Genomic DNA, 19951 nt, shown 5'->3' on the forward strand with positions numbered 1-19951 from the left:
GTGTCAGTGTGAACTCCACTATATCAAAGAACAATTGTATAGCTATATGATACATCACTTTACCATGGTACTGCCACTGTATTTTTAAGGTATTTTGAGTAATAATAATTAAGGCACTGCTCTATTGTCAATCAAGGACATGGGTTTAATTATTTAATTATCATGATTTACATACATGCAATTTGTAACATTTGGAATTCATTAAAATATAAATGGCAAAAGATGACTAGTGTGCAGAGCCAAAGTTATACAATACAAAATCCATAGATGTGTACAAGTGCACTATGTACATGTATATGCATGCAATGTCAAGGAAAAGAACAATTCAAAGGTCACAAAAAGTCTAATACAACAGTCTAACTTAAAAGAAAAGCTGCTATAAAATATGAATGCGTGTTTGAAAATGCAAGCCGCCTCTGAGTGCAGCTGGTATTTGGGTTATGTTGTGGCTGTTACACAACCGTGTGCGCATACACATAGACTTCACTAAAATAGAATATTATTCTCTCTAAAACACTGAAAGTTAGCAACACGGAAAAAAAACTAGACTGCTCTTATTATAATCAATACAGTTGTCTACTTAGAATCACTTAGTATCAAGTAAAATATATCCACTAGTAAAAGCCATCCATATGCAAAATATTCTACCAAGAAATTCTGGTCATACACACTTTCTACAAACAGTTCTGCTCGCGCACATCTATTTAACAAGCTCCAAGTAGAACCTCAAGCAAAACTCATTCTTTCAAAAATATTTGATATCACAAACTTTGCCAAATCCAGTAAGGCAGGTTTCAGATGTACTCAAAAATGGGCAATTTCAGCTTGTGCTTGCCAATTTTTTGGGGCAATAGAGCGCAACAGTGATGGCCCACTTTTCCAGCGTCCTTGATATCTCCTCAAAGTATTTCCCCATTTTTCACAAATATATTGAAAAAATGACTTCTAAGTCATGAGCCAAACCAACCAGTTCTGAGATGAATCACAACATTTTAGAACTGATTTGAAGCAAAAAAAGGTATACGAAAAATGACAAATGTTCAAGGCTGTGTACTCAGCATCTTTCAGAGGGAATGAAATCATGCCATTCACAATGATTCATGAAAACAGCCCATAAAGCATTGTGAATGGAATATTAAAGTCCCCCTGTGATAGAAAAAAACAAGCTTGTAATGTTGTTTATGTCTGTGGTGTTTTTAATATGCTTTAAGACAAACCATGTGGACATTCAAAAGTCAACACCATTTCTGAGTATTTTCTCCTTAAAACTGCAGTGAACAAAAGTCTCAAAAACGCGGTTTAAAATCGTCTTACGTCACAAACTACCTTGTAACCAATCACGTCAACGTGTGATCGTCAACGAGTGGATCTCTGAGCCGGCGTGAGTGAGTGGAGGCGGGGCTAATTTGCATATTCATAGAACCGCGTATACTAAATGAGGCAAGGGGGTAGAGTTACATTCAAGCTATTTTAAAGCATGAAGACATTTTGGTTCAAGGAAAAAAACTTTTAAATATGTAATTTTGGTGATCAAAGATGAGTTTTAAGGGATAACATTATCTTTGATCAGCTTTGATCACAGGGATAAATTATATTTGAAAATATATTAAAATAGAGAACAGTTATTTTAAATGGTAATATTATTTCACAATATTACTGTTTTTACTGTATAAAAAAATGCAGCCTTCGCAAGTATAAGAGACTTATTTCAAAATCATAAAATAATTATTGCTGATGTCTTTATGGAGAAAACAAGGTTGTTTGTTTCTTTCCGAAATTAGCTGATGCACTCTATATACAGTATATGACATGAACTGTTGGCATCCCATCTGAGGATGAGTATTGTCAAGTCATTTCTTCTTAAATGGATAGTTTACCCAAAATGAAAATTTTGTCATTACTTCCCTTTAGTTGTTCCAAACCTGTATAAGTGTCTTTCTTCTGGTGAACACAAAAGAAGATATTTAAAAAAAATAATTAGGAAATCAAACCGTTGACTAAAGCCATTCACTTTCATAGTAGAAAAAAAAAAGGAAGTTAATGGCTACCGCCAACTGTCTGGTTACCAAAATAAAAAATGTAATAAAAAATCTGCTTTTGTGTTCAACAGAAGAAAGCAACTCTGGACAACATGAGGGCGAGTAGCCTAAATGATGACAGAGTTTTCATTTTCCGGTGACCTAGCCCTTTAAGGTATTTTACTTTACTCTTTCCTAGTAGGCCGAGTTAAGAACTGAGTCACCCCTGCAATCTGAACTCTTGATGATCATAATCTCCACCCGATCCCGCTAATGCCGAATCCCACCTGCTGCTTCCTCTGACTGTGGCTCGGGTCGTAATAAAGCACACCTCATTACGAGCACGCTTGCTTCCTGTGCACCATGGGCTGCCTGCTCTCGCCCTGTTTTCCTCCCCTCTCTCTTTGTGTATTTTTAGTCTTGTTTCAATCTCGCAGTGTTTTAATTTCAGCTGGCATCCTTGAAATTAGAGAAGAGATAAAAGAGACCCGGCGCTATGTTAATATCTCTTTGAAGATGAGTCGAGTTGGCCGTAGAATCCCTGGCTTTTCTCCTCCTGAGCGGAATACCGAACGAGTCGATCCTGCTTCGTCAGCTCCGTCAAGACGCGAACGTGAAAACAGTCCCTCTCTCCCTCCATCCATCCATCATGTGGCTATTCTCCTCCTTTATTTATTTACCCTTGTGCTGAATTACCTCGACTTTTTCTACAAAGGCGCCTCTCTTTCTGCCTGCCTGCTTCGATTCGTCGATCTTCCCTGTCCTTGCGTGTCACTCGGGTCGGTGTGCGATGTGATGCTTTACCGTCTTAAGCCCCATTACTTCTTAATGGCCATGAGATATCTGAAAATAAACCCTGGAGGCAGATCTCTGCACTTCTCTGGTAAATAGGCCAGCACATACTGGACTTTAACAAGACATGCATGAATATTCACACTGCTACGGTCTTTGATCAGATGCCTGACATCCCCGTTCTCCTCCACCCTTTCTTTCTATCAATTTCTTTCTCCATCTCAAACGTACAATCGCTCATTTCTTTTCTCTATCTCTTCTTCTGCAGTCTTGATGTATTCCAAACATTTTGCGAGCTGCCTCACTGTCTGCATCCTAACTGAAATGGAACCTCATAAGTGACTGATTTGGAGCGCTCTCGGCAGAGGCTCAGCATGGCACATATACACTCCTCACGCGATGCCCACAGGAGACTCCACTCAAAATTGATGTTGGCATGTTACTAAACTAGCAATGTGATTGTCTACTAAGCATAATAATGTAACATTTTTGTTTAAATACATCAGGGATTCCCAAACTTTTTTTGTCTGCCAAGTTAAAGGGATAGTTCATCTAAAAATGAAAATTCTGTCATTATTTACTCACCGTCATGTTGTTTCAAACCTGTATGAGTTTCTTTCTTCTGTTGAACACAAAAGAAGATATTTTGAAGAATGTTGGTAACCAAACTTTTGACAGTAGCCATTGACTTCCATTATATTCCCCCCCCTGCTATGGAAATCAATGGCTACTGTTAAAAGTTTGGTTTTAAATATTTTTATCTTATAAAAAATAATAACACTTTAAAGTTTTATATATATATATATATATATATATATATATATATATATATATATATATATATATATATATATATTTATATATATATATATATATATATATATATATATATATATATATATATATATATTTTTTTTTTTATATATATATAAAACTTTAAAGTGTTATTATTTTTTATTAATTAGTATTTTTCACCAACTTGCCGAAATTCTGTTCTACATAAAGTATACATGCAATAGTGTCATAAAGGGTGTTTACACTTACACATTTTCAACTAGAAACAGAAAACTTTTTACGTACACAACAACAGCACTTTGTGGGCCTAAAAACGCAAACTTTTGAAAAAGGGTTTCAAAGTGCAAGTTTTTGAAAGCTATAAGCTATCTTCTCCGTGTAAACTACAAAAACGCACATTTGTGAAAATGGTGACACATGCGAATTACATGTTCAGTCTATAGGCGCATATGACGTCGCCAACTACTGGCCTGGCACGCATAATACAGCGTTATAGTCGTTTTCGTGAAATCGTGTAAACAGGGGACTTTTCGACAACAATTTTGTCATACGCAAATAAAAAAATATTTATGTTTTTAGTGCATCGTTGTCGTGTAAATGTACCCTTAGAATTCGTTGAGTTTCAATTCAATTACCGATTCTGATTTCAATGTGAATATGTGAATTGAAGTATCACAGGATCACACTAGAAAAGCAAATTTGGTCAAGATAGATAGATTGATGTTTACAAATAACACCTACAGAATGTATTTTTTTCTTTGTTTTTCTCATCATATTATATACATCAGAACGCATTGCCTGCCCTGTGTTACATTTATTTGAATTGCAATTCATCTAGCCATTGCAATTCCAATTCCAATTCCAATTCAACTTTCTGTGGGTGTAACCAATTCACACTCATTTAATGAACAGATGCGAATTCCTCAATTCAGAATTTTGCCTGAACCAAGTATCCACCATTCGAAACAGCCTTCGTGTCAGAAGTATGCCTAAAAATGCTGTCTAGATAGGCAGTTCTCAGCAGTTTATAAAAGAGCATCAGTCTGCGTTTACTAATCTTGTCTGATCAGATGCACTTGTTTATCGCTGTGCCTCTGTATCGCTCCGTCCTGACACGAGGAGATCAGCGCGAGACGAGAAACCCCAGAAGAAAACCTCAACGTGTCGGAGCACGGCGTACAGCTCTTTACATTTAACATGACAAAAGCAAGGGCTGCATCAATAATTGACAGACTATTTCAGAGACAAGATACGAATTCAGCCGACCGTGTGGTTCACACATTCAATTTGACTTAACTTGAGAGTGTCTATAATTAGCGCCAGTTAAGCATTTTAGACTGGGTGGTATGACCTCAATCTGACTACGAGTGACTTTATATCATGATGATATAGTTATTTGTATAACTCATGGCATATATCATGATGTTATATTTATTTGTGCTGGTAATTAACCCGAATAAGTTAGCAGAACTCAAAACATTTAAGGCAATCAATTGCCTCCATTTTTTTAAGTTATGAAATTCAAAGTTTACGTAAGCAGCACTAGTAGATTTTTATTTTGTACTTATACATTTTAATTGTTCTTAACTTGAAATGTTTGAGTATACTAATTCATACAATTTTCATGTAATCTCAATGTGAACACTTTTATTAGTACAGTATAAACTTAGTTAGCTTTAACAAGCGAATCTGCTAACATACTAATTGACTAACATATTAGCAATAGTATGTTATACAGAAGCACTTGCTGTATGACTGCAACAATAAAACGGTATTATTTGCTCTCAAATCAAACTCATGCACCACTTGCACCATCCTAAAACCAACATTAACAGAAATTCTTCCAAATTAGCATAACAAAACGTTAATCACTACTAAATCTCCCACTTAACATTAATCTTGCACAAAAAAACACATATTACACTTAATTTTAGCCTTTACTCTCCCTTTCGAGTGCCATCGGCAAAGCATGCTGGGAAATAGACATCCCAGCCGTTTCAGTTAAACTTAAGTTCGTCTAAATTAAAATAAAGAATTTCATAAAACTCAAAACAATGAAACAGTTCAGTTTACTTAAAATAAATCAGTTCTGTGAACTTGAAAGAAAAAGAAAGTCCTAAATAGTTTAAGTTTGTCCTCCAACCAATTAATTATTTTGAGCGTTAGGGTTTATAGCAACGTATATGTTTTTAGATAACTTAGAGGTACTCCGAAAGAAATTAAGGTACTCTGTCTTATTTTATATATTTTTTTACTTTTAATTTAGAATTTGATGGACATACATATTTATATTATCGTATGGTCTTTACAGATTGACTTCATATAAATCAGGATAAATAGCAAAACCATTCGAAATGACTTGTACTGGTGTAACTCAAATCCTATTTTATTTCTCGCCCACAGACTTGAGATATATTTTTTAAAAGGCCCCTTGAACTGAATGCTACTGTGGCTAGCACCCATTTTACCCGCCTTTTAAATATTCATAAGCTATATTTTATATTTTTTTATAAATCTAATTTATCTTAGCTTGAACATCCTTGCTTGAAGTTGACTTTTTGTTGGTTAAAAGCATGCAATGTACAGACGTCTGTAGCTAAGTTTAAATAATGTCTTTTGATTGTTCAGTCTCAAATGAGTTTTGCCAATTAAAGTTAATATTTAATTATAGCAGTGTGATGTTTAATTGACAGGTTTTGTGTTGTTTGGCTTTCTGTGTCTGATATCTCCCATGCAAAAAAGGTTTGAGCAGATTGAATTTGTGCAGCCAGCACAGCACAGCGGCATCCCACTGCGTTTTTATAATACTGAGAGACACAAACACATGAGGCCAGTGAACACCTGGTTCACCTCATACAGGTGAACACACACACACACACATACACATACACACACACACACACACACACACACACACACACACACACACACACACACACACACACACACACACACACACACACACACACACACACACACACACACACACACACACACACACACACACGCCTCCATCTCCCTGGAGACCTTGCTACAGAGAAAGAGGGAGAGAGAGATACATGCGAGTAGAAAATTAGGTGAGAAATATTGTATATGCAAACAAGAACACCTACGACTGTGAAGCTCAGATGTTCTTAGCAATTACACATTTCCTTTTTTCCAGGCTGCCTTATTCTCTGCAGTTTCTTTTTTCGGCTGTTCATCCTCATATGAAAATAAAAAAAATCAATAACACCTTTTTTCTTTATGGTGACCATTTTCTCTAGCACTGTATAACAAATGGATGGATGGATAGACCAAAATATTCACCAAATTCGTCAGGAAATCTCATTATTATCAAATTATTTGCCTTCTATTTAAGTCGTTATCAATTAGCAGCTGATCAGGCCTTCCTTCATGACTAATTAAAGCAATTAGAGAAAGCTTGAACTAATGCGTTTTATACAGATAGCAGCACCAAAGCGACTCGTTTCGCTCACAGGTCAAGAGCAGAGTAATTAACTGACGATTACACCCTCAGCCTGGTGTGCTTCAGAGGAAATGAGGGGGGAGAGGGTGTGTATGTGTGTGTGTGTGTTCATGCCAACATGCATGCCGCTGGCGTGTGGTGTTTGTGTTTTCAGGTGTACTCGTGCATTCTCTCTCTGTGTGTGTGTGTGTGTGTGTGTGTGTGTGTGTGTGTGTGTGTGTGTGTGTGTGTGTGTGTGATTCTATCTTGACCTCTGAAGCGAGACATTGTGCTTTTTTAACTTTCCTTGACATTGTAGAAACATAATTTATGGCAAAACATTCCTTACTTTCTATAAAAAAACACAATCTGTTGTACGAAATAAAACTGGCAGCTGTGGTTGCTAGTTATGTGAAAAATTTTAACATATTTACAGAACAACCTGAACATTTTACAATTAAAAAATGTAATTTACTAAACAGAAATATTGTAAAACGGTAAATCCAACAGCCCTTTTCTTCTGAATTAGCAAGGCCAAGTTGCTAAATCTGATTTAAACATATATTGATATCCACCATAAAAATCACTAGTGGTAAAGAGAAAAATGATGAATCAAAATTTTTACAAGTAGCTTTTCCACAAGTTGGGATAAATACTATTACAACACAATGTGAGGAACAGATTATGCAATTTAAAAAATATGGATCATGAATATTGATTATATAACATTTACCAAGAAAAGGGAAAAAAATGTGCAACTCTACACCCTTGCCTGATTTAGTATACATGGTTCTATGAATATGCAAATTAACCCCCGCCTCCACTCACTCACACCAGTTTAGAGATCCACTCGTTGAGGATCACAGGATGACGTGCTTGGTTACAAGGTAATTTGTGATGTAAGAAACACAGACGATTTCAAGGAGAAAGTACTCAGCAATGGTGTTGACTTATGAATTTGTAGGCCTACATGGTTTGTCTTAAATCATATTAAAAACACCACATAGACATATAAACAACATTAAAAGCTTGATTTTCACCACAGGGGGACTTTAAATAATAATAGCTGCCTGAAGAATGATGCTGGCAATTTAAAAAATAAATAAATATATAAAATCTGTCCACAAAGCTGTTTAGACATGATAAGAATGAAATGGATTCTTTCTATAATAATTCTACTTTGAATAACAAAGGAAGATTATTCACATGCAGAAAATGAGTTGCTGGACATGTCTCTCGTTCTCTGATGTTGATTATTGAAATAATTGTGTTTCTTGGAGACTTGAACAGACAATTAAACAGAAAGTGAAACGCCAACAGCATACCTTTCTTTTGTCAGTACATTTGGAAGAATGGATGACCTTCGAGCTTAGAAACACACACTGAGTTAACAAACAAACAAACAAACAAAAACATATTCTAAAGCTCACATGATTGGAGCAGCTTCCTTTTGTGACGTGTGGACAAACAATGTCATTCACTGTTGGAAAATCCATAGAACTGTACCAATGCCAAGTTTTCAAAGACAGATCTATAACCTGTCCTGCCACCACGTCCTCGCCTGCCCTCGTGAGACGCGAGCGATTGGCGATAACATTATCATGGACATTCCACCAGGGAGAGCGTGGTCACATTTAATTTGTCATGTTATGGTATACATACAATAATAGTCTGCACAAACCACACCAAGACCTGTCAATTACTGTCTGGGATACGGTCACACACACACACACTCACACACACAGAGACATATACATATACATACACATACACAGTATATATATATATATATATATACACACACACACACACACAAATGTGTATATATATATATATATATATATATATATACACACTATATATATATATATATATATATATATATATATAAATAAAATACACATACGTTTTTTTCTGCCAAAAAGCTCTTTTTTTGTGTGTTTCATCTGTCCATAGAACATTTGAAAAGTAACTGACACGACTGGAACTTCAAATGGGACGGGTTCTATGTTCAGATGAAACAATTTTTTATATATTTTTTGGCAGAGGTCCTGGACATCTTGTTCAGATACATGGCATCATGGATTGGATCAAATACCAACAGATAAAAAATCAAAACCTGTCAGCCTGTGCTAGAAATCTTATAACGGGCCATGTTTGGATCTTCCAACAGGACAGTGAACTAAAAACAAATATCAAAATCAAAACAAAAATGGGTCACTGAGCACAAAACCAAGCATCTGCAATGGCCATCCCAGTCCCTGGCCTGAACCCTATAGAAAATGAGTGGGCTGAACCGAAGGGAAGAAGCGCCGACATGGATCTGGGAATCTGAAGGATCTGGAGAGATTCTGTATGGAGGAATGGTCTCTGATCTCGTCAGGTGTTCTCCAAACTCATCGGGCATTATGATTTATCGGAGAAAACTCAGAGCTGGTATTTTGGAAAAATGAGGTTGCAAAAAGTATTTAATAAAAGGGGGCAAATAATGGTTCCCAACGTGTTTTGGAGAGAAAAAAATAATTCATAATGCGATTTCCCTCGCACTTTCAATTCTTTTACTTCAATTAAAGGTTAGATTTTTTTCTAATTTTTTACAATAAAATATAAAAATGATTAACAATGCAGATTTTTTTTATAGCCATCTTTGATCATATTTACCAAGGGGGCAAATAATTCTGACCAGCACTGTATATTAGTGCTGTCAATAAAAAAAAATGTAAATAAAAGAATTAACCGCATATTTTTAATTAATGGTGATCACATTCGTTGAAATGATGAAAGATTCAACATAACATCAGGAACATGTAATAAGAAAGTCAATGTGGTCAATTTTGATTTCTTGTTGACTTTAACATCCGTACCCTTATCGACTATTCAGCTGCCCCTACATCTCTCCCTCTCACCCCGCTTGCAGTGGATTTGAAAGCCAAGCACTGGATTTATCGAGCTGTTTTTGACCCCATTAGAGGTTTGAGAAGAGCTGAGTGATTTCACCTCCCCTCTCCGGCTACGTGGATATAATCTCCTAATTACTGGAAGTCTACGTGATGTTTTTCAACCCTGCAGTTATCTGGCTTTTTTTTTTTTTTTATCTGCATGTGTGTGTTTCATTAAAAAAGACTTTTGAAGTATCATCTGATGATGTGTTCAGAGAGTTCATTAATGGAATAAAACATGCCAGTGTTTCATTTATTAGATGTTTGTCATGTTTTTCTTCAGCTTAATTTTACTTTTGTAAATGAGCTGTCGTTTACATGTCTTTTTACTTAAATGTATTTCTGTCTTGCCCATTTACTGTTGCAGATGATCTCAATATTCAATAGTAAATATTGAATATTTCCCAAATTATTACAGGTGCGAGTCTTGAAATGTCCAGGTCACACAGCAACTCACAGTTTCGTCTCAAATACTGTCTGAATGAATGTGCAACGGGAGCCCGGCTCGTATTCTCTAACCAGTAACCCTATAGCGACAGTGGCAAAAGTAATATCAAAGATGGCGACATCCATTAAACTCAAACTTTAAACTCTGAAACTTTGTCTTATCACTTTTGACACAACATAAGTCCAATCGAGCTGCGAGTTCATCCGTCAAATCTTCATTAACCGACAGCAGCTTTTATATCTGGATGGAGAGCGGAGCGTTTGAGTCTGACGGGAGCAGTGACTGGATTTAAACCTTCAGATGACACACAGCTCATATATCCATCCATCCATCGCTTACCGAAGTTACCGAAAGCACACATGAAAAGAAAACACTCAACGCACAGTAGACACTCTCTCAAACATGACATGACAAATACCGGTAGTCATCCAGTTCAGTTCCATTCACACAGCACGGGTTTTCTGAGAATGCGGTTGTGAGTCCTGAAAATGTAAGGGTGTGAATTTGGTTATAGAATGCGGTTTTCACTCCCGTAAATAAAACTGAAATGTGTGTGAACGTAACCATATAAAGGACTCAAATACATGACTGACAAGCGTATTCTGCTGCTGTGTGAACATTATTACTGTTTGCCATTTGGCTTATTTGCATATATTAAGGCATTTTAGCAGACAAAGTTGAAGCGTAAATAAACTCCATTAAGCCTTATGAACTATGCAAAACTAACTTCAAACTAGGGCTGGGCGATATAGCCAAAAATATTATCATACAATATAGATATGTATTTTACGATTAATGGGGAAGGAAATGCTTTCCACATATTTGTTGATTAGTATGAATGTAAACTAGTTTGTTCATAATTATACTCCATAGAGTAGCTACCTTTTAATTTAGGGCCCAATGCAATCCATTTTCATTTCCTAAATTCTGTTTACCATTTTATTTTATTTTATTTTTTATTGTATGATTTAATACAATTGATATAAGCGTTAACAATTTAATCAAGCTTTTAAAATGTAATCAACTGAAAATATAACAATACATTTACATCGGTCAAATAAGATGCTGCACAACAGAACTGTATACATTTAAAACATGGATGAAAAATATATTGGTTGTATGATACTCCTTAGAAATAATACTATTATTTTTACTTTGAGGAGGACTTTTTAGTATACAGTAGTGATATATTTCTGTCATCATTTCTTGAAGTGAAACCGAACTTTTATTTTGATGGGTTGTCGTGAAGAATCTTACTTAGGTCCTGTTTACACCTGGTATTAAGAAGCGTTTTGGTTGATCGGATCACAAGTGGACGACACTAAATACAGTTATAGGAATTTCGCTAGCCAGAAGGGATTTAAACTTTGTCGTCTGAAGACCCAAGTTTGGTTTGAAGATGAAAAACGTACCAAGCACAATGTTCTCTCACCGTTCCTGATTCACCGTTCCATCTTGCGGTTTTACATTGTCTCCTTTCATGTTCATATGTAAATTGTTAACTGTAATTGTTAAACCTTATTTTGTCCATTAGATCGAAAGATCTGAAAAAGCCAATTCATTTACATAGACCCTCCCCTCGAAAAAATGAGGAGAGAAGTGCTTGAAAGTGGACAAAAGAGACAGATTAAAACACCAGGTGTAAACAGGAATGTGTCTCCCTCTTCTACTTGTGATCTGATCAACTAAAACGCATCCTGGTGTAAACAGAGCCTTAGTTTCAGTTTCAGTGTGTTTTTATACAATGGTGAGAAAGCTTGTGAAGTGACTCTCAAAGCAGCTGTGAAGAATAAGTTCATGTGTTCATTTCCTCATATGTTGAGACAGCAGACACTGTAAACACAGTGAGCATCACCGAAACCGTGACGTTCATTCACAAAGAGACGCAGAAATGTCATGCACTGACTAGCTGTTGTCGTGTTTATATCTGCTATGTGATAGGCTGTTAGCTTGATCCATATCAAGTAAAAATGTCCAAGTGTATCATTGTTATCGACATAGACTTTATCGTTATCTCGATATGATATTGTTTATCGCCCAGAACTACTTCAAAGCCACAAGTTTCCTCATATTACACACACACACACACACACACACACACACACACACACACACACACACACACACACACACACACACACACACACACACACACATATACACACACACACACACACACTTAATCTATGTACATAAAGTATAGTGTGCCTGTTCATTCTCTAGTGTTTCTGTCAGGACCACTATCGTCAAATTCGATTGACAATTAGCAAACAGTTTGGATTGGTGGCTCACTCTCAGCCATTCTGCTTCTACCGACTGTTTATTGCCATCGGTATGCAACTGAGAAATGTTTAAGTTACGCCCTCATCCAAAAGCAGGGCGGGGATATGCAGCTCATTTACATTTAAGGTGGTATACACCAAAACAGCTCGTTTTAACCCTTTCGCACGTACGATCACACCGGTGTGATCAGTCTTGGCTGGTCCCTGGAGCGTACGATCACAGCGGTGTGATTAGAACGGTCAGTGCATCACGTGATCAACTGCTAAATTCAAACGTGCTTTGGCGCGTTGGCTGGCGCTGAACCAGAGACAGACGCGCTCAGTGCTTGTCATATATCACAACAATTCAGTGTTTTCAACCACATAATGTTTATTTTAGGTTTCAGACATTTAAGAATCACATAAGTAAAAAATATATTTTTTTGAGTTTGTAAAATACACACTGATGTCTAAGAAAGCGGCAATAATAATCATTTATATTATAAAAAGACGACACGTTTTATTCATATCAGATACACATTGTGTAAGTAGTTTTACATTTCACCCTATTCTTCTCCCAGTTCACCAGCCACTTACTTTCATGTATTTCGGGAGAAGTGGATGAATTGACGTGTTGTAAATCCAACAGATCCGATTCTCTGACCTGTGGCACAAACTAACATGGCGCCGCCCATCGTGCATACAGCTAAACTAACGCGATCGTTATAAAGGTGTTTATACAACAAAACACATCCACATGCACATATTTGACAATCGGAATATCAGTGTTTCATACAGTAGCTAATAAATGTTTGAATATTTAGAATAAAAAAGGAAAAATGACATAAAAGCAGATCATCATTCATTCAGCGCTGTGTTGTGGTTGCGCTGTGTCACGTGACAAGCAGTGACGCGTCACCATGGAAACAATAAAGTGTCAGATTCGAAATAACGGTCGCCTTGAAAAACTCACGCTGGGGGGTCAATTAGAATATTTTAAACTTAAGTGTGAAAGGGTTAAAACAGGCCCCAAAAATAACATTTTCAAATGGTTATAATAAATGATCTGTGGGGTATTTTGTGCTGAAACTTCACAAATACATTCTGTGGGACACCCAAGACCAATATTACATCTTGTAAAAAGGGGCATAATAGGTGCCCTTTAAAGTACAACATAATTCGAGAATTTATTCGGATTCAAAGGAAATCAGAATGCCAAATCCTGACTGGGCGAGAGGAGGAGCTGGGGATGGAGGAGGGTAATTCGCTCCTGAGAAACGCGATAGCTGCTGATAATACTGAAGTAGCTTATATATACTGCACACAGTGATAGGCGTCGTATTCCTATAGGTAGATGTGGATCAGCTGAGAGTCAGCTGATGAGAGCTTGACTAACATGACCTGTCAGAACTAACGCTACGCTTGACATTTTGCAAACCGGTCAGAATCAGAGTGTATTTTATCTAATACGCAGGTCACTTTCAGCTTGACATTTGTGTACAACTGGTTCTCAGTAATCAAGACTTCACAATCGAACCTCACATTCAAGCAGCAGACATATGAGTTTCTGAGATTCTTTACAAACTGGGGAACAATGTGTTTTTAATTCGCGTGGGAATAAGGGCATAAGGTCAGAAAGTCTAGTTCTGTTTCTAGCTCATTTTGTGTGCAGTAAAGAGCACAGCCTGTCCGTGTGTGTCTGTACCTGTCTGTCTCTGCGCCCAGGCCGTGTTCGTGGAGTCTGTGCACTGTCAAGGCTTTCCGTGGTTCAAGGCTGGTGACAGTAGACAGCTTTTCCACTGTGCATTCTCTATTTAATGAAAGATAGAATTCTAGTTGACTGTTTTGTGCAGAATTTCCAATGGATGGTTGGTTCTATTGGCTCCGAACAACCACTCAAGACATCCTAGCAACAGCAAAGCAGCACTAACAACCACCAAGAATACACTAACCACTACCTAGCAACCATCCGGAAGATCATAGCAACACTAAGGTTGTGTCTCCACGTTGTGCAAGCAGAATTTGACTGTTGGTCAGTGTTGTATTTGTCCCGCCCCTCCTCCACTGTGATTGGATGGCTGGGTAAAAAGTGACAGTGATAAGTAAGTACTGCATTTTACCCAAAGTTACCCAACTCCCGGCGACTGGTAAAAAAACGCTGAGCACTCAGCGTGAAATAGACGCTCAGCGCCTGCTGGCATTTTGAAAACATGTCGCTCCCATTGAAACCAACTGGAAAAATACTCTAGCCTCAGGAAAAAAAAACGCTTTGGTGGACACACAGCCTAAAAACAACCATCCAGAACATCCTAGAAACAGCATATCAGCTATCAACCACACAAAACTTAGTAACCACATAACACACGCTAGCAACAGCATAGCAGCCCTAACAACCACCCATAATACCCTTACAACTACCAAGCAACCACCCATAACATAATAGAAAAAGCATAGCAGCTCTATCAACCACACAAAACTCCCCAAAACCACTTAGTAATCACATAAAACACCTTAAAAACAGCATAGCATCCATAACAACCACCCAGAATCCCCTAACAACTACCTAGTAACCACCCAGAACATCATAGAAACAGCACAGCAGCTCCATCAACCACATAAAACTCCATGAAAACCACTTGAGCAACCAACCAAAACAGCAACAGCATAGCAACCCTAACAACCACTTAGCAACCACCCAAAAACAGCAACAGCATAGCAGCCCTAACAACCATGCAGAATACAAAAACAACCACTTATCAACCACCGGAACACCCAAGCAAAAGCAGAGCAGCAACAACAACCTCCCAAAACACCCTAGAATTGTGTTTGTGGGTTTTGCAGAGGCCTATAAAAGAAAACTTTAGTTTTCTTCAGAAACTTGGAATTGTTTTTGACTTTTAGAGTTAGATTCTTCCTTCTTTTTCATTCAATCTTATGTCTGTACAGATACATTTGAAATTGCCCAGAAAACTATTACCATGCACCAGAATATTTGCACTGAGTTCATCTCATTCACTTCCCACAAGCCCCTTCACTATGTGAACAGTGTCTGAAAAATCACCCATAACAATGATGCCATTAGTTCTATCAAGGTGGTTATCTCCGTAATCGTGTGCAAGTCATTTGCTCGGATCCAGCAAAACATCCGTGTTGTTTCTCACTGTCAGACATTGCCTTCTCATCTGCCACACTTCGGTCCTCTTCAACCAGACGAATGACGGTCTGAATATCTTCTCCCATGCAGGCCTGACTCCTAATGTAGATACATTGCTTGTTTCAAAGTATACTTATGATGAAATACAAGATCTTTTGTCCTCTATTCTGTTTCACACTTTTTTGTTGTTTCATTTTATCAGTGTTTTTTCTTCAGATGGGTATATCAGCCATTCACTTTGTGCCTTTGTTTCTCTGTCTAGCCATCAGTCTGTCTCTCTCTCTCTCTCCGTCGATCTGTCTGTGATTCTTTTTCTATCTTACTCATTGATTTTTCTTTCCTCAAAGGAATAAAAAAAATGTCTAAGATGAGCAATACTTGCACTTCTGAATTGTATTAAGAAGCAGTGTAAAAGGAATCAGTATTGTTGTTGTTCTAGAAAAAAATAAATCTGTTTATAAGGGGCTTCTTCTCTAAAGAAGCTTTGGAGAATGTTTTAACCCCATCTAAAGAGATATACTTATTTAAAGCCAGAAGAAAGAAGCACAAAAGATAAACAGTCTTTCTTTGTGCATATTTGATTAAATTCCCAGTGTAATTTAGCAGTATCAGTTGACACAGAAAGAATCGATATCAGTGTGATACGCTAAGGTTTTATGTGATATCTCAAGTGAGTTTGTTTAGCTATAAATTTGAAACACATGCTAGTCTCAGATGCAAACAAGAGCCAATTATTTCGCAACGATAGTCTAATGTAAAATGATACTGTGGTTGACTGTGCCTTGTCTCCACCGCATCCTTGGGGTCCAGATTAATATTTTTCTGTCATGACAACTCTTGGAGTGTTTGGCATGGTACTAGATGTGACAATGTTGATATGTTTGGTCTTGGCAGAATAGATCTGCTATACTATTCAACAATATTACTCATCTGCCTGCATTGACACCATTGTATGAGAATTGAACTGAGCTAGACGATGCAATTACTGTTTTCTCCAGAGGCTGTATAGATAAATTAACTAAATTAATAACTTCTTTACAACAGAAATGAATTAACACTGAACTTACTTATGCTGGACAATGACACTGTTTTCTTCTAGAGCTTTTTTAAAACAAACTTTGTTGCAAAACAAAAAGACGACAAATAAGAAATTACATTTTGAATAGGCTGTCCATTATGATTATTATTATTTTTTTTATATAAGAATAAAGCATGGTAAATAATTTCCCCCACAAATTCTTGATTATTGTAATACACAGATAAAGATTTTATATAAATAAACAAGTGGTTATTCCCGTTAGTTTCTCAGTACTGTAATATCATTATCTGATCATTTTAATATTTATAACAATTCTGTTTTTATCAATAAAGTAATACAAAAAAACTAATAAAAATAATAAAATGACTTTGTATTACATAAATTTATATATATATATATATATATATATATATATATATATATATATATATATATATATATATATATATAAATGTATTTGTCCTAAAAACAGACTTAATTGTCTTTATGAAACTTTTCTATTTTATTTCTTGTGATTTTGGTGTGATACTGTATATGACACAGAAATGTTCTTGAGAAGTTTATAAAACATATTTAAACATTTGTAGAACTCTGTTTCCACTTTACGCATTATCTAGTGGGTTATTTGCCAAAGTCAGATTGTCACTAATGGATCTGTGGTGTTAAAGGTCTGGAAAAAAACACACGGTTTCCTGAGTGATAAAGAGGAAAAAAGGTGACAGCGAGCAGAGAGAAACAGAGTGTAAAGGTGGCTGGATCGGACCAAACAAAGACATGCAAAAAGAAAAAAGGTGAGACAGATGGACGAAAGAAGGAGGGAGGGACAACACTGACTTATCATCCAGACAAAGGCTCCAGTCATGCACCTAATTTAAGGTCGTCCTGTGCTCTGTCTAATTAACTATTTACCAGCTCATCCATCATGAGCTCTATTCAGCTTCTTACAGAGACCTCCTCTCCAGATTAAAGGATAAATGTTTCATTACCATGGGCGTGTTCAGCTAAAAATGGTCGCTAGCTGTATAGCGTTCATATTTGAGTTTTGTAATGAGAAAATAAAAGAGGTGGAACTTGAATTACCATGATTTTTTGTTCCTATAAGAAAAGAGAATGGCTTCCGCAGCTTAAAAGAGGAGCACAGGCTCACGTGTTAGCTTAAAGCTTTACGTGTTTGCTTTGAAAGGGAGAAAGTGGTGTTTGTCTGGAGATAGAGTCGGAGTTAATCCTCAGAGGGCCGCTTTACTGCATGTCCAGCTCTTGTCAATTACGCTGTAAGTTTCAAGGCACCGTGTTCACCGCAATTAGATCCTCCTCCCAGGCAATATCTGAAATACATTTACATATGATCGTTTATGCAGACTTTAACGCAGACAAAAGCTGTTGATCAAACAGTGCTGTACCTGCCCAGGAGGAGCACTAATTAACAGAGCTGGACGGTACGATGTGTTCAGCGGATAGCTTGTAATGGAGGAAATGTGCCAATTCTGCTTTACCTTTCATAATGTGGTAGATTTATGAGGTTATCAGTATGCAGGCGTATGCTTCTTTTTTTTTTTTTTACAAATGACAGCGAGGTAGATGCAGTAATGCACAAAAACAAGGACACAGGATGAGGAGGATAATGTTTACAATAGTATTTCACACAAGTTACAGTGAAAAGTAACAAATTAGTTTTACTGTCTACATTATTGAAATGATATGGAAGCTTGTTTCCGCCACTGAATAAAGAATAAAAAGGTAATTGCGACTTTTTATCTAAAAGTTCGTACTTTTTTTCTTGCAATTGCAAGTTTACATCTCAATGTTTTTTTTCTCAGAATTGCATGATATAAAGTCGCAATAGACCCTTTGCTGGGAGCTTGATTGACAGGTGATCTGCCCAATCATACTTCGCCATCCGCCATTTTGTCTGACAAAGCAGTCAGGAGAGTTAGTAGATTAACATGGGAGGATTTGAACTTGAGAAACGGAGTGTACTGACGCCTTTCCACGGTCAAAACAACATTCCTTCTTATGTTCATTCATGTTTATTTGATGCTATAAATTAACTAGAAGGAAGAGATGATCGGTTCACGAGCAGCTTTAACTGATGCTCTACAGCGATCTGTCAGACACATTAAAGAGCCACAAAACGGTATTTAATGTTTGAATTTATTTTTAAAAAAGACCAAATTTGAAAGGTGAGACTTTGTTTAATATCAAAAGTAACCCAAAAGTAACCTGGTCTGTCCTGTCTGTCAGCACGTTGTCAGTGTCCTCTCTGCTCCGCAATGTATTTTTCACTGTGTGAGAACATGGTGTGGCGTGAGAGCGGTGTAGCTTGTCGGACATAGCAACAGTAACTAAAGGGGGAGGGTCTTTGCGAACGGTCAATTATAAAGTCAGAATTGCAACAATCGCAATCGCGATTAAGTTTATATATTGCATTTCGCCTACAGTTTTTTTCTCAGAATTTCAACACCGAATTTTTTTTCTCGTGTTTATATATCACAAATCTGTTACAATTCTCGCAACTGCGTGTTACGAAGTCAGAGTTGCAAGTTATAAGCTCGACAATTGCGAGGAAAAAAAGTCTAAATTGTGAGATGAAAAGTTGAAATGAACTTTTTTAGTTTTTATTCTGTGGCAGAAACAAGCTTTCATTTAATTACCAATGAAATGGTCCTTCAGAAATCGATTTATTATGCTGATTTTTCTACAAAAATATGAACTAGTTTCAACATTTATAATAAGAAGAAATGTTTCTTGAACAGCAAAACAGCATATCAGAATGATTTCTGAAGGATCATGTGAGGCTGAAAACTTTATTCACAGGAATAAATTATATTTTAAAATAGATTACAATAGCAAAAAGTAATTTTAAAATGTAACAAAAAAGAAGTATTACTGTATGTCTGATGATCAAATAAATGCAGCCTTGGTGAGCATAAGAGTCTTCTTTAAAATAAACATAATTATTAACTACTAATAATAACCATTCTAAACTTCTGACAGTAGTATCTGTACATATATATACATACATACATATATATATATATATATATACACACACACACA

General features: G+C 36.6%; 1 protein-coding gene across 2 annotated transcripts in view; it reads right to left on the reverse strand.

The window, feature by feature from the left end:
* The window catches only part of rtn4r (reticulon 4 receptor), an 83344-nt gene that overhangs the window by 57216 nt on the left and 6177 nt on the right, over positions 1-19951 (reverse strand). The window contains exon 1 of one of the 2 annotated variants that reach the window (XM_079607354.1): positions 6719-6879. The exons of the other annotated variant lie outside the window; for it this stretch is intronic. The gene's annotated coding sequence lies outside the window, so the exon portion shown is untranslated. Of the gene's footprint in view, positions 1-6718; positions 6880-19951 lie in introns of those variants that run through there. 2 annotated transcript variants of the gene reach the window in all.

This window comes from Phoxinus phoxinus (genome assembly GCF_949152265.1).
Source record: "Phoxinus phoxinus genome assembly, chromosome: 3".
In the NCBI taxonomy this organism is placed as follows: Eukaryota; Metazoa; Chordata; class Actinopteri; order Cypriniformes; family Leuciscidae; genus Phoxinus; species Phoxinus phoxinus.